At 40.8% G+C, this 16,351-nt stretch overlaps 1 non-coding gene across 1 annotated transcript; it reads left to right on the top strand.

Moving 5' to 3' along the window:
- The first annotated feature begins 5,177 nt into the window (after window positions 1-5,177).
- Window positions 5,178-5,249, top strand: TRNAN-GUU. The gene has a single exon. It is a non-coding gene; the product is annotated as a tRNA-Asn (tRNA).
- The last annotated feature ends 11,102 nt before the right edge of the window (window positions 5,250-16,351 follow it).

Genomic DNA, 16,351 nt, shown 5'->3' with positions numbered 1-16,351 from the left:
CAACTTTCTCACTCCACAGATAGAAGAATCGTGGCTTCGAAGCAATATTTTTCGGTCGACTTGTACGATTCGGGGTAAGGTTTGTCGACTTATTGTGGATTCAGGAAGTTGTACGAATGTGATTTCAAAAGAAGCTATGGGTAAATTGGCTCTTTTCACTGAGCCTCATCCCACCCCGTATCGTCTTGCCTGGCTGAATAGCAAGACCGACATCCAGATTTCCAGACGTTGCCGTGTTCCGTTCTCGATTGGCTCTAGTTACAAGGACTTGATTTGTTGCGATGTGGTTCCCATGGACGCGGGTCACTTGCTTTTGGGTCGTCCATGGCAATATGACAGGAAGACAAGTCACGATGGTTTCACTAACACCTACACTTTCAGTTTCGAAGGGAAGCGTATCACTCTTCTTCCCACACAGGAAACGATGGTCCCTACAACGCGTGATCAACACATTGTGACTTCTCCTGATACAAAGCAGCTGCCACCACTGGTGTTGTTTGTTAACCGCTCTCAGTTCCTCGAATATTGTGCTGCATCTGCTGGTGGGATGGTTCTTATTCTTAAACCTTTGTCTCCTCCAACGTCGAGTACTATTCCCAAGGAGTTTCAAGCTCTTGTGACGGAGTTTCAGGATGTTTTTCCCGACGAGCTTCCTTCTGGTCTCCATTCTTTGCGAGACATTCAGCATTGCATCGATTTGGCTCCGAATTCTGCGCTGCCTAACCGGCGTCATTATCAGATGTCTCCGCAAGAACACGATGAACTCAGACGTCAAGTGGAAGAGCTATTGTCCAAAGGCTATTTACGCGAGAGCCTCAGTCCATGCGCAGTTCCCGCTCTCCTCATTCCTAAGAAGGATGGCTCTTGGCGAATGTGCGTCGACAGTCGCGCGATCAACAAAATAACTGTTCGATATCGGTTTCCAATACCTCGTTTGGACGATCTTCTTGACCAAATAGGCGCCACAACCATCTTTACCAAACTTGACCTTAACAGTGGTTATCACCAAATTCGCATTCGACCGGGAGATGAATGGAAAACTGTGTTCAAAACGCGTGAAGGCTTGTTTGAATGGCTAGTTATGCCCTTTGGTTTGTCGAATGCGCCAAGCACGTTTATGAGGGTTATGAACCAAGCTTTGAAGCCATTTATAGGTCGTTGTGTTGTAGTATATTTTGATGATATACTGATTTTTAGTTCCTCTCTGTCAGATCATTTGGAGCACTTACGGGATGTCTTGTTGGTGCTACGGCGAGAAAAGCTGTTCGGTGCTATTCAAAAGTGTGCTTTCGGCGTGTCTCAAGTCTTGTTCCTTGGCTACATTGTCTCAGCGCAAGGTCTTGCCGTTGATCCAGCCAAAGTCGAAGCTATTCGTTCCTGGCCTACTCCTCGCACAGTGACAGAAGTCCGTAGTTTTCATGGCTTGGCTTCCTTTTATCGGTGTTTTGTTCATCACTTCAGCAGTATCATGGCTCCGATCACTGACTGTATTAAGTCTGCTCAGTTTGTGTGGACCCCCGAAGTAGAGAGCTTTCCAATACATCAAAGCAAAGCTCACGACGGCTCCGGTATTGATGCTGCCTAACTTCGATCTCGCTTTTGAATTGCACAGTGATGCATCTAAGTCTGGTATCGGTGCTGTCCTAAGCCAGGAAGGTAAATCGATCGCATTTTTTAGTGAGAAGATAGGTGGTTCACGTGCTCGCTATAGTACTTACGATGTGGAGTTATATGCGGTGGTTCAGGCCATCAAACACTGGAGGCATTATCTCTTTCATCGAGAGTTTGTCTTATACACGGATCATGATGCTCTTAAGCATATGAGCTCTCAGGATAAGGTCTCCTCGCGACATGCCGCATGGTTTGCATATCTCCAACAGTTCACGTTCGTTGTCAAGCACAAAGCCGGCTCTCTTAATCGTGTTGCTGATGCCCTCAACCATCATCACGCGTTATTGTCGTCTATGCACGTTTCAGTAGTGGGTTTTTCTGTGCTCCCAGACCTGTATCCTGTTGATCCTTTTTTTGGTAAGATTTGGGACGACGTCAAACTTGGCCGCAGCCCAGAATATGTGATCGTGGATGGCTATTTGTTTCGCGGCAATCGCCTGTGCATTCCGGATTGTAGTCTTCGCCTCCAAGTGATTCGTGAGCTGCATAGCGAAAGACACATTGGACGTGACCGTACTTTGCATTTGGTTGCTACATCTTCATTCTGGCCATCTTTACGTTGTGACGTTGAACGTTTCATTGTGCGCTGTGGTATTTGTCAGACGTCTAAGGGTCACGCATCCAACGGTGGTTTATATCTTCCTCTTCTGGTGCCATCTCAGCCTTGGACGGATATCAGCATGGATTTTGTTTTGGGTCTCCCTCGTACTCAATATGGGCATGATACTATATTTGTGGTTGTGGATCGCTTTTTGAAGATGGTCCATTTTGTGCCTTGTAAGAAGACAACTGATGCAGTGGAGGTCGCTACATTATTCTTCCGAGAGATTTACAAACTTCATGGTCTTCCATTGTGTAATGTCTCTGATAGGGATTCGCGATTTTTGAGCCATTTTTGGCGTTCTTTGTGGCGTTAACTCCGGACTAGTCTTGATATGAGTTCGGCATATCATCCGCAAACTGATGGACAGACCGAAGTTACTAATCGGGCGCTTGGTGATCTCCTGCGTTGTCTCGTCGGGGATAATATTCGCTCGTGGGATTCTGTGCTGTGTCAGGCCGAATTTGCTCATAACCATGCCATCAACAGAAGCACTGGTTTTGGTCCTTTTCACGTGATTTATGGTCTCGTCCCTCGTGGTCCGATTGATTTGAGTATTGCACCTGATAGGACGCGATTTCACGGCAGAGCTTGTGATGTCGTTGATGAGTTTGCTTCTGTTCACCAACAGGTCAAAGCTAATTTGAAGGCTTCGAATGCAAAGTATAAGGCGGCGGTTGACACTCGCCGGCGTGATGTTCAGTTTCAGGTTGGAAACAAAGTGTGGGCAGTTCTCACTAAAGACCGTTTTCCTGCCAACTCTTACAACAATTTAAAGGCTCGCAAGATTGGTCCCCTTGAAGTCCTTGAGAAGATAAACAACAATGCGTACAAGCTGCGACTTCCTCCTCACATGAACTCCGCAGATGTCTTCAACGTCAAGCACCTGTTCCCTTATGTCCCTGATGGTGAAGCTGAAAATTCGGGGACGAATTTTCTCTTACACGGGGCGACCTGATGTAGCTCATATCATTTTGGGCTGAAGCCTTTATTTCTTTTCATGTTTTAAGTTTGTCGTTGGGATTTTACTTATTTACGTATTTCCTTTTATCGTTTGATTCACCGTCATAGCTTTAGGGTTTATTTCACAAGTATAAGTACTCTAGCTTGGACTCTTTTGTTCGGTGGTTTTTGATTTAATAATAAAGAGAAGTTCTTCTCAACCTCTTGAAGTAAAACAGAGCTTTGCTTTCTAATTTACTACAAGAGTCTTCGATAAGAAACCTAGACCTCCAGAACTCTTGTTTCTTGTCTTCTACGCTTCTAGCTGCTTCAACAGATAGACCTGCGAGTTGGACATGAAGTGGAACCATGTAGCACATGTGTTCGCAAATTACACCGACTTGGGCATGCGACTTGGGCAAGGAAGTGACCATCTCGCACACATATTATCTCTATAATGCGTCCTGGTTGTGCGAGTTGAAGAGAAGGAAGCCTGAGCAGCACAAACATTCGCTGTTTACACCTAGATAGGCATGCGGCTGGGGCTGAGGGATTTATGGCGCACAAGGCTGCTTCTATAGCTGTGCGACTTGGGAAGCACCTGACCATGTCGCACACCAGCCACCAGACCCAACTGAGCCGGGTCAGTACCCAGTTTGTCCTGGGTACTTAGCATATATAGCTTTTTGGAGAAAACCCTAAACATCTTACCTTCTACTTAGTTTTCTCTCTAGTTTTCTTTCCTTTTTAGTGTAAAAAACGTTTTTAATTAAGAGATATCTGAAGGGATTTGATCATTCCAAAGCTGTTTCTTATGATCTCATCATCTCATTTCTGCTTCTAATCATGGTTAACATCATCTCTTGCAAAAGATTAGATATGTTCTTCATGATTAGTGAGTAGTCATCTTTTAAGCTTCTAGGTGTGTAGATTAGGGTGCTTAGATGTTTGATTTATGATGTTTAGGGACTAGATTTTCATTTCATTTTTTTAGTTAGCTGTTCCTAATGTTAGATCTTTGCACATCACTCTGGTCTAGAGCTTAGGCAAATCTCCACCCACAAGGTGTTTGATGAAATGCCTGAATGAAAGCTAACTAAGGGTTATGCATTAAAGCCATGGGAATGTTTGTTAATTGCATAAATGACATATTAGAACTGTTTCTTAATGCTCATTAGTTCATAATTCACAAATGAGAATTTGGTTTGAAAGTGGATTAGTGTAGAGATTAATGCCTTCATGAGAGGATTAGTCTAGATTAGAGTTCTAAGTTGAAATGTTTGAGATCATGTGATTGCTTGCTATGTCTTTCTGTGTAAGATTCAGTCTTCTTGGTTGAGAGATTGTTTGGTCACTTATTAGGCTTGATGCATTATGCTTGTTGATTGCTTGATTATATCTAATGGTTGTTAGACTTGATTAAGTGATTAGCAAAGGGATTATTGTTATGGGAATGAATTAATCTGCTTTTGAAGTCTAGACTAAAGAGTAACTTGCATTGCATTATTGTTCTTAGCATCATGAATTTATATCTACAGCACCCTAATCAATGATCACATCTAGAGGTTTATCTTTTATCATTGGCTTAATCATCATCACTTTGTTTTGTTTGCTTGCTTTGTTTAGTTCATTCATCATAGCTTGCTTGTTTCTTGCTTTATGCTTTCTTGTTACTTTGTTCACAACAAAACTCATCTTTGATCACTTGACTTAAGAGCTTATCACATAAACTAGTGCCTAACTACCACACATATGGATTGACACCCCTTATACTACTTTGACAAGGGGATTGATAACCCTTATTAAGGCCTTGAAAACCTTAGTTATCAGGTTCCCTATGAAATGAGGCATGGAACAGAGCCACTACGAAGAAGTTCCGGGGGTTACGAAGGAAACTTCGAGTTCATATTGGTCATGGGTTGAGAATGGGAATTGAACTCTATGAGATCTAATCTCCCGTTGTTCCTCAGTAGCTCAGTGTTAGAGCGGTCGGCTGTTAACTGATTGGTCGTAGGTTCGAATCCGACATGGGGAGATTTGATTCTTCAACAAAGGATTGGTGCATTGTTCACGGCAACATACCAACATTCTTTTGAAAAAAAAAAACAAAGAATTTATCATTTTCTATTCTATTAGATTAGTATTAGTTAGTGATCTTGGCGCAGTGAGTCCTTTCTTCCGTGAGTTCCAATTGGCTGTTTTTGCATTAATTATTACTTCATCAATCTTACTGATCTTTCACCTCTAATGTCACAAGAGATAAGAAATTGACCTTTGTCTTGAACCTTGTGCAGGGTTCGAACTGGTCTACCTTCTTGGGCGTGTGTGAAAAAGTCTTTCATCACTTGGATAGATTCTTTGCTATCACAGAAGAAGTGGCCGATCATGTAGTCACTACATGCTTTAGCAAACAAAATTCTTTTGGGCAGATTCTGAACTACTTGATTGAACTCTTCAAGTTTCTCTTTGCTGATCTTGTTTGTGTAATCACTGGCTTGTGGGTATTTGAGATGGATCTTGTAGATAGCTGCATTAGGTGATGATCTAGGAAAAGATTGGTACCTGGCTCTCTTGAAATATGTGTTGATGTATCCTTAGTTTCCTTGTTGTATCTAAAGAAAACTTGTAGGCATCCCTTCTTCCAAATATCATCGAATCCAAGGTAGAGAGGTGTTGAGTTCACAAAGTTGTTGAACTCGATCAGTCTCTCTCTGGATATGCTCTTGGTTATTGGTTCTGAGTTACTACTAAATGAATTATCTCCAGCGTTTGCATTTTTAACAAACAAACCATACTCTTCATCTTCTAAGAATTGCTCTTGTAGCTCATTGTCACAAATGTAAACCATGTTGCAAGGTGCATAAGTGTTGGATTCCTCCTTTTCTTTTGATGCTTGTGAAGTGATTGAGAAGACAACTTGATCAAACAACCTAGATCTGGTCACAAGAGGTTGGTCTTCAGTCAAACATGTTTAGGGATAGGTCGAAAGGACTCCAGGTCTGAAAAATCAGGCTCCGCCGCAGGTGAAGTGTTCGGAGCCTCATTGGGAGTGGGCCTGGCCGCGTGTGAAGTGCTCGCATCCGCGGTCAGCTCTCCTCGGCTCACCATGCTTGCTTCTCCACTCTTCTCTTTTCCATTGTTGTTCTCTTGCTTCCAGTGGTTGTCAGGAACGTCTTGGGTATCCAAATCATTGGTTCCAGTGTACAGATCATTCTCCTTATGATCTTTAGAAAGTGTCTCAACTTTCTCTTCTACTTCATCTAGAGCATAGACACTCTATCCAGAGTAGCATCAAGCTCTTCAGTCTTGTCAGTAACCTTTCCTACTCTTTGCCACAACTCCAATGTGTAGTCGTCAGTTTGGTTTTTGCTTTCCTTCAGCTCCTTATCCACATCATCGATCTTCAAAGTTAGGGTTTGCATCTCCCTTTCACTTTGTCTAATGTCGAATTTGTTCTTCCCTTGCTCATCTTCGACATACTTCATTCTCTGATTCAGCACTTCATTGTCTTTTGTTCTCTGTCCCTCCAGTGTCTTCACGTGCTCAGAGAGGTCATCAAACCTTTTGTTAAGGTCGATGGAGATGGCATCTATCCTTGTACGCAGGGCAGCTTCAACGAAGGCTTGGGAATCAAGGAACTGATTCAGCGTGGCTTCTAATCAATTAGGTTGGACACTGATTCGATTGTTCTCATAGTTCTGGTGCAGAATCTGATGAGACAAAGGATGAGATGGTCTTCTATTCGCCAGAGATGGCAAATAGGGTTCATCTGGGTACACAGGAAACAGTTTCAGGAACCGTAAGTTTCCTGGGACCTGGTTCGGCTGAGGGTTCCGATCCAGGTGGTTAGAATCACGCCTAAATGGTGATTCACATGCGCATGGAGCATCACATGGGTTGCAAAACATTCACTCGGGATTAGGGTTTCTTCTTGGATGATTCATGCTTCAAGTAATCTGAAAGTAGGGCTAACAGAAGAAAGAATAAGCAGAAAAAGAAAAGGTTAGAGTGTTTATGAGTTCGGTTTACTTCCTATGGCGTTTTGGCAGAAACTCGACATATATATAGCCTTCTGCGGCTAAAAACTTCCCCGGCGCGCCAAAAACTTTGATGGGCCTCAGGGTCGCAGGTCTTTTGCAAGCCCATTGGTCCAGAGTTTTAATTTTATAAAATCCTAATGTCTGAAAGTGCACATATGTACGTTGTAGGACTTAGGGTGTCGATCAACAGGGAAGATGTCTAATCTGCAAGGAAACACCAAATTGGGATAGTAAGCGAAGTATTATATTCATGGGGGGTTTTGACGTATTTGGTTACGGGAACTAAAACTAATCCTAACCTAATATTTACGGGAAACTAAATGCAATGAAAATGAGTTGCTAGAGAATATCTAAAGGGTGTTAGACTCAAACTAATGATTTTGAACTCATAGTGGGCGATTTAAAATTCTCCGATTTACTCTAAATGATGAGCTAAGCATCTTCCGATTAGCTTCTGGGAAATGTATCCTTATCTATTTCTGGGATCTACATGGAACTGGAAAAGTCAAATGTATGGTTAACCAACTCTCGTCATCTTAACCAACAAATCATTTAATTCTGAAAATTAACTCTCACTCTCATGCCAGAAATAAGATCATGCATTCACAACTGAATTTGTTTGGTCACATCTTCTCTATAGGTAGCTTTCGACTCCTGTAGCGACCATGTTCTTTCGAAGCTAGGTACGGATAACCTGATACAATACTCTCGTGGCTCTGATGGATCCTAGGCTCAGAGAATATGTCATGAATCTATCTTCATGAAGTATAAACAACTTAGAAGATATGAGATCTAGAATATGGTTTAGAAACTTAGAAATCCTAATCGAACATAGACTCCTATTGATGACTCTTTCGAAACTTGACTCTCTGGGAAAAATCTACATGATGCAGGAAATGATAAAAGACATGAAAAAATGCATAAGATGAAATATAAAAGCTAATTAGATAAACAAGAAATAGAAAATTGGATCCAGGGAAGAATCCCCTTCTCTATCGCCTAACCCTAAGAAAACAAAGTTTGAGGGCTTAAAAACTCATTACAGGAGTACACACCTGATTAGGACTGCTAAGAAATGTATTTATACTTCCTAAGGTCTTCCAGGTCTCATTTAGGGCTTCTCTTCAGAGAAATGACAAAATGGGATTTGATGTTGGGTCTTCTGGCTTGGCATAGGTCCACCCTGGGTGAGAATCCTCCGGGCAGGTAAAATGGTTGTTTGCCGCGGGTGAGAGTCTTCCGGGACTGGTGAATTTGGTTACATAACTTTTGATTGCACCGTTGGATTGTCCGGATGTAAAGTGCTATGAAAAGCTTGTTGTCTCCTCTTGAATGTCTCACATTTGAGCTTGATCAGACTCTGAGAAGGTCTTCATTTAAGGTTGAACTTCTGACGGCCTGACTCTGAGCTAAAAATGTGAATTTCTTCCATTTTGCCATCTTTTTTCCTAAGTCTTCTGAAAAGAACCTTGAAACTACAAAAGTAGAGAAATCATAATAAAATTTCCTAAAACTGATTAAAACCTTTGAAAAAGCATTTGAAAAATCAATGGTGAAAATGGGTACAAATACGGTGTTATCAAGGCTCGCCGAAACCCTCCTGGCGGTGAGACTGTTGGCCCCTGTAGGCACCACCCTGCCCCAACAATCACATCCGACCCACAAGGGTCTCTTGTGGTGGATACCTAGCAGTTCTATTATATGAAACATCCTTTTACAAGTAAAAGCAACACTAGTTTTAATATACTCTTTTCGTTTCTTAACTGCACATTCAATGATGAGTTATGATATGTTCCTAGAGAAGACAAGTTAACAAACAAGGTTCATTTTTAGGGTTCCATAGAATAATTCCAATTCAGATTACTTGTATATCATTCCACCAGCAACAATCAATCATCAACAATCAAGCAACATTGATCCAGGTCCTAACAAATCTATAAATTCTAACAAGCAGATCTAAGCTTTGGTTTAAGAAAAGACTAGCTATAAATAAACATGTGTGAAAGAGAGCGTGAAGCAGGAAGTCCTCACCGCTTCCTTTATAGAAGAAAATACACTTTATCCTCCTCTTTGGACAGATCCGACACAAAAATGGCGATATCTCCTTACTCAGATCTCCGATTAAGATGAACTTTGTCTCCTTAGAATGCAGACACTCGAGGCTTCAATTTTATAAGTAGATCTTTGCGTGGGTCTTTACCGATCGCCGGGAAATTGGCATGGAAGTCGATAGGGAATAGGAAGAAGAAGGTGACGAAAAAGAGAGGAAAGAGAGAGGGGCTAGGGTTTTGTCTCTGCTAAAAAGGTTAGAAAGAGATAAGGGAATGTATTAATAGCTAGAATTTAGTTTAGATGGGTTGGGCTTAATGAGCTTTTAAAAGGGATTAAGAAAAAGTTTATTAAAAAGAAATAAGAAAGGAATGGTTTAATCAAATTAAACCGGAATTAGGAGCTGCTAACAACCAACATTTTGATAACCAAAGATCGAGTTGTTACAATCTTTCCCTCTTACATAGGATTCGTCCCCGAATCATAAGAGAGAAATTCCTAGAAGGATATTCGAAAGGCTAAAGACCAAGGGAAATAAAAGTAAAAGAGACAAGAGGGAGCTTGGTCGCAAAAGGAAAAGGAAGCAGAATTGGGAATCAGAAATGAAATCAGAAATGGAACCATAACGAACCATGGTGCCAAAAATGAAGATGAGGCTAGGGTTTTAAGAACGCAGAGTGATAGATAGAAACATGGAAGAGGAAGAGTCCAAGGAATGATGAAATAAAAACATTTTGATTAAAAGCCTAAACTACTTTATTAATATGACAAAGAGGAGTAGACCATTTTCTTTTTGAAAAAGAAAAATGAAGAGAACACCAGCATCGAATCTAACAAATTCCTAAGATAACCTAAACACAGTCAATAATTTAAACAAATTAAAGTAGAGTTCTAATGCTTTCAAAACTTTTTTTCTAACCGCAAACAAAGCTTTGGACTGATCTTATTTGATGATGCAATCAAACAGGATGGTGCTGAATAGACCCTCCTGGTCTGGCTCAATCCATATCCGGCTAGCTCCTTAAGCTGGAGGAAATAAAATAAACGAAAAAGATAGAAAATGAACATCTATCAGATCAGCGTCTATAAGCTGTTGTTATTCTAAGTTTGAAAACATTTAAAACTGTTTAATGAAAATGTTTTCACAAATTTTTTTTTTGTAAAACACAGGCATGACCTCCTAGGACAGAGCTAGGAGATCTCCCTTGGCTCTGATACCAAGTTGTAATATCCGTACCGCGGGCTTCCTCTAAAGGCAGGGAAGTAGGGAATGTTAGATCGGTAGTGAAACCTCATTTGGTAAGACACCTGGTTTTGGCCCTTGGTGAGCCTCAGGTCTACTCGGATCAAAAAGGCCCAGGTTACAATCAACAACATAGACATAGCTGATCTATCTATACCTTAAAATGAAATATGGAAAAAGAATGAGTGAGTAATGGGGATTACTCTGCGAGGAAGGGCCTTAAGGAGGCACACAACAACATCATAACAGACAGAAATGTTTATAAGAAGTCTAATCCTAAAACAAGTCCAAACCACAAGCTATAATAATAGAGATAAAAACAGCTATCCTAACAAGCAATCCACAGAACACATAATTCCCTACACTCAACTACCAAGTACCCGAGCTGACCCGCGATCACACAGATAAGTTTCTCCAGCGGTCACACAGACAGCTACTGCACGTGCTACAACTCGACCATACCCGAAGGTAATCTATGTTCCAAAGACACTTTATACTCCATACCCGAAGGTAATCTATGTTCCGAAGACACTTTATATTCCATACCCGAAGGTAATCTATGTCCCAAAGACACTTCACATTCCATACCCGAAGGTAATCTATGTCTCGAAGACACCTTACATTTCATAACCGAAGGTAATCTATGTGTCGAAGACACTTCACTAGGGCTAGCCAAAACCCTTTACAGTTGGCCCCTATAGGCACCACCCTGCCCCAACAATCAAATCCGACCCTCAAGGGTTTCTTGTGGTTGACACCTAGAAGTTCTATTATATCAAACATCCTTTACAAGTACATAGTTTTAATATACTATTTTCGTTTCTTAAGTGCACATTCAATGATGTGTTATGATATGTTCCTAGAGAAGAGAAGTTAATAAACAAGGTTCATTTTTAGGGTTCCATAGATTAATTTCCAATTCAGATTACTTGTATATCATTCCACCAGCAACCATCAATCATCAACAATCAAGCAACATTGATCCAGGTCCTAACAAATCTATAAAGAGAGCGTGAAGCAGGAAGTCCTCACAGTTTCCTTTATAGAAGAAAATACACTTTATCCTCCTCTTTGGACAGATCCGACACAAAAATGGCGATATCTCCTTACTCAGATCTCCGATTTAGACGAACTTGGTCTCCTTAGAATGCTGAAACTCGAGGCTTCAATTTTATAAGTAGATCGTCGTGTGGCTCCCTACCGATCGCCGGGAAATCAGCATGGAAGTTGATAGGGAATAGGAAGAAGAAGGTGACGAAAAAAAGAGGAAAAAGAGAGGGGCTAGGGTTTTGTCTCTGCTAAAAAGATTAGAAAGAGATAAGGGAATGTATTTATAGCTAGGATTTAGTTTAGATGGGTTGGGCTTAATGGGCTTTTAAAAAGGATTAAGAAAAAGATTATTAAAAAGAAATAAGAAAGGAATGATTTGAATAAATTAAACCGGAATTAGGAGCTGCTAACAACCACCATTTGGATAACCGAAGATCGAGTTGTTACAATCTTTCCCTCTTACATAGGATTCGTCCCCGAATCATAAGAGAGAAATTCCTGGAAGGAAATTCGAAAGGCTAAAGACCAAGGGAAATAAAAGCTCAAGAGACAAGAGGGAGCTTGGTCGCAAAAGGAAAAGGAAGCAGAATTGGGAATCAGAAATGAAATCAGAAATGGAACCATAACAAACCATGGTGCCAAAAATGAAGATGAGGCTAGGGTTTTAAGAACGCAGAGTGATAGACAGAAACATGGAAGAGGAAGAGTGCAAGGAATGATGAAATAAAAACATTTTGATTAAAAGCCTAAACTACTTTATTAATATGACAAGGAGGAGTAGACCATTTTCTTTTTGAAAAAGAAAAATGAAGAGAAAACCAGTATCGAATCTAACAAATTCCTAAGATATCCTAAACACAGTCAATAATTTAAACAAATTAAAGTAGAGTTCTACTGCTTTCAAAACTTTTTTTTCTAACCACAAACAAAGCTTTGGACTGATCTTATTTGATGACGCAATCAAACAGGATGGTGCTGAATAGACCCTCCTGGTCTGGCTCAATCCATATGCGGCTAGCTCCTTAAGCTGGAGGAAATAAAATAAAGGAAAAAGATAGAAAAAGAACATCTATCAGATCAGCGTTTATAAGCTGTTGCTATTCTAAGTTTGAAAACATTTAAAAACTGTTTAATAAAAATGTTTTGACAATTTTTTTTTTGTAAAACACAGGCATGACCTCCTAGGACAGAGCTAGGAGATCTCCCTTGGCTCTGATACCAAGTTGTAATATCCGTACCCCAGGCTTTCTATAAAGGCAGGGAAGTAGGGAATGTTAGATCGGTAGTGAAACCTCATTTGGTAAGACACCTGGTTTTGGCCCTTGGTGAGCCTCAGGTCTACTCGGATCAAAAAGGCACAGGTTACAATCAACAACATAGACATAGCTGATCTATCTATACCTTAAAATGAAATATGGAAAAAGAAGGAGTGAGTAATGGGGATTACTCAGCGAGGATGGGCCTTAAGGAGGCAAACAACAACATCATAACAGACAGAAATGTTTATAAGAAGTCTAATCGTAAAACAAGTCCAAACCACAAGCTATAATAATAGAGATAAAAACAGCTATCCTAACAAGCAATCCACAGAACACATAATTCCCTACACTCAACTACCAAGTACCCGAGCTGACCCGCGATCACACAAATAAGTTGCTCCAGCGGTCACACAGACAGCTACTACACGTGATACAACTTGACCATACCCGAAGGTAATCTATGTTCCGAAGACACTTTATACTCCATACCCAAAGGTTATCTAGGTTCCGAAGACACTTTATATTCCATACCCGAAGGTAATCTATGTCCCGAAGACACTTCACATTCCATACCCGAAGGTAATCTATGTCCCGAAGACACCTTACATTTCATACCCAAAGGTAATCTATGTGCCGAAGACACTTCACAAGGGCTCGCCAAAACCCTTTACAGTTGGCCCCTATAGGCACCACCCTGCCCCAACAATCAAATCCGACCCTCAAGGGTTTCTAGTGGTGGACACCTAGAAGTTCTATTATATCAAACATCCTTTACAAGTACAAGCAACACTAGTTTTAATATACTATTTTCGTTTCTTAATTGCACATTCAATGATGAGTTATGATATGTTCCTAGAGAAGAAAAGTTAATAAACAAAGTTCATTTTTAGGGTTCCATAGATTAATTTCCAATTCAGATTACTTGTATATCATTCCACCAGCAACCATCAATCATCAACAATCAAGCAACATTGATCCAGGTCCTAACAAATCTATAAATTCTAACAAGCAGATCTAAGCTTTGGTTTAAGAAAAGACTAGCTATAAATAAAGATGTATGAAAGAGAGCGTGAAGCAGGAAGTCCTCACAGTTTCCTTTATTAAAGAAAATACACTTTATCCTCCTCTTTGGACAGATCTGACACAAAAATGGTGATATCTCCTTACTCAGATCTCTGATTAAGACGAACTTGATCTCCTTAGAATGCTGACACTCGAGGCTTCAATTTGATAAGTAGATCGTTGTGTGGCTCCTTAACGATCTCCGGGAAATCGGCATGGAAGTCAATAGGGAATAGGAAGAAGAAGGTGACGAAAAAGAGAGGAAAGAGAGAGGGGTTAGGGTTTTGTCTTTGCTAAAAATATTAGTTATATTTTCATAAAATGCATCATTTAGCTTGCATGTTTTAGTCCAATCATGTCTTGTTTCATGCATTTTAGGTCTTTAGGTATTGTTTTAGGACTTAGGAGTTTGCATTAGGTCCAAGTGAGTCTTTGCATGTTTGGAGTATCTTTTAGGTGCTTTTGGAGGCTACTTGGAGTGGAGAGAGTGAACCAGGTGAAGAGGTGGAGTTTAAAAGATCAAAACTGGTGAAAACCAAGATTTTGGAGTTTATCGGCTAAGGCATGTACCACGGGAAGGTTTCCATCGGCTAAAAACCCTTCCTAGGAAGTTTCCCTTTGACCAAAACGTGTACCAGGTGGAGAAGGTTTTATCGGGTGCTGATTATTGTCTGATCGTGCAATTGTCGGCTAAAATGCTTATCGGGTGGAGGTTAGCTTGGTAAAATGCTGTGCCGGGTGAGAAGACTATCAGCTGAAGTTTTATGCCGAGAGAGTTTTGTTTCTGCCGGCTAAAAATGCATACCGCAGAACAGATTCTCGGCTAAAAATCTTACCGTGGTACATGAAGACTCGACCAAAATCTCTGGTTCCCGACATGCATAAAAGAAAAGCCGTCCGGGGAGTCTTAACGTCCGATTTTGCTTCCGGGGCCTTCATGAAAGTTAGAGAGGAATGAGTTGTGGTTCCAGAACAGTTGGAATCAGTGGATTTGGGTCAGTGATCTGAGAGTTATAGCTATCAGAAGACGAGCCTGTCTCGCTTCCATTCTAGACCGATCCGATGTGCTTCAAAGGTTACGCTGGACGATGTCCTTCCTCTTCGATTCAGTTTCTGGAGCTTTCATCAAGATTCAAGAACTTTTAGTCTTCTTTCCAGAACACTTGAGATCACACGATTTGGGAGATAACATTTTTCCGGAATGAACGTGGGTTTAGAAGCCTCTGTCTGATTGTTTCGATGCACTTTAGAGATTGGCTGTCCGGGAGACCTTCCACTCCCAGATGCAAATGAGTTTTTCACCAAAGTTTGAGCTGTTCAAATTATCTTTCACGTGGACTTGATTTATGATAACACCTGATTATGACCACTTTTCACCATTGATTTCAAATATTTTTTCAAAGGTTTTACTTTGTTTTAGGAACTTTTATTATGATTTCCATGTATTTGTAGTTTCAAGGCTCTTTTCAACAAACTTAGGGAATATGATGGCAAAATGGAAGAAATCCACATTTTTAGCTCAGAGTCAGACCGTCAGAAGTCAGCTTCAAATGAAGACTTTTTCACCGTCCGATCCAGCTCAAATGTGGAGACAATCAAGAGGAGACAACCAGCTTCCCATAGCACTTTACATCACAAAGATCCAACGGTGCAATCAAAAGATACATGGAGAACAAGTTGACCCAGTGCACCAGTCCCGGAAGACTCTCACCCGCGGCAAAAGCATGTTTTACCTGCCCTGGTAGACTCTCACCCCCGGTGGACCTTAGGACGAGCCACAAGGCCCAACATCAAAGCCCACTTCGCCACTCCTCTTCAGAGAAGCCCTAAATGAGACCTGGAAGACCTTAGGACCTATAAATACATTGTTTAGCAGCCCTAAACGGATGTGTGCTTCTTTAATGCGATTTTGAGCCACCAAACTTTGTTTTTCTAGGGTTAGGCGATGGAGATGGGGATTCTTCCCCAGATCCATTGTTCTTCTTCTCTTTATCTTATTAACTTGTCTGTTTCATTCTTTTGCATTCTTCTATGTCTTTCATCATTCATTGCATCATGTAGATTAGTCCCAGAGAGTCAAGTTGTTTGAAGATATCGACAAGCATATATATCGATTAGGATTTCTATTGTTCTTAGCCATATTCTGGATATCATCTCTTCTAAGTCATTCGTAAAGCATGAGAGTAGATTCATGACCTATTCTCTGAGCTTAGGATCGATCAGAGCCATGAGAGTGCTGTATCAGATCATCCATACTTAGCTTCAGAAGAACATAGTCGCTATATGAGTTGAAAGCTACCTATAGAGTAAATGTGAGCAGACGGATTCAGTGTCCAATGCATGATCCTAAGTTTAGCATGCGAGCGAGAGTTAATTGCTAGATCTAAGAGATTAGTTGATTAAGGTGACGACAGTTGGTTAATCATACATGTAT

Source organism: Eutrema salsugineum, unplaced genomic scaffold (assembly GCF_000478725.1).
Source record: "Eutrema salsugineum unplaced genomic scaffold, Eutsalg1_0 scaffold_3, whole genome shotgun sequence".
Lineage (NCBI taxonomy): Eukaryota > Viridiplantae > Streptophyta > Magnoliopsida > Brassicales > Brassicaceae > Eutrema > Eutrema salsugineum.
This window is presented reverse-complemented; position numbering and strand designations above follow the sequence as displayed.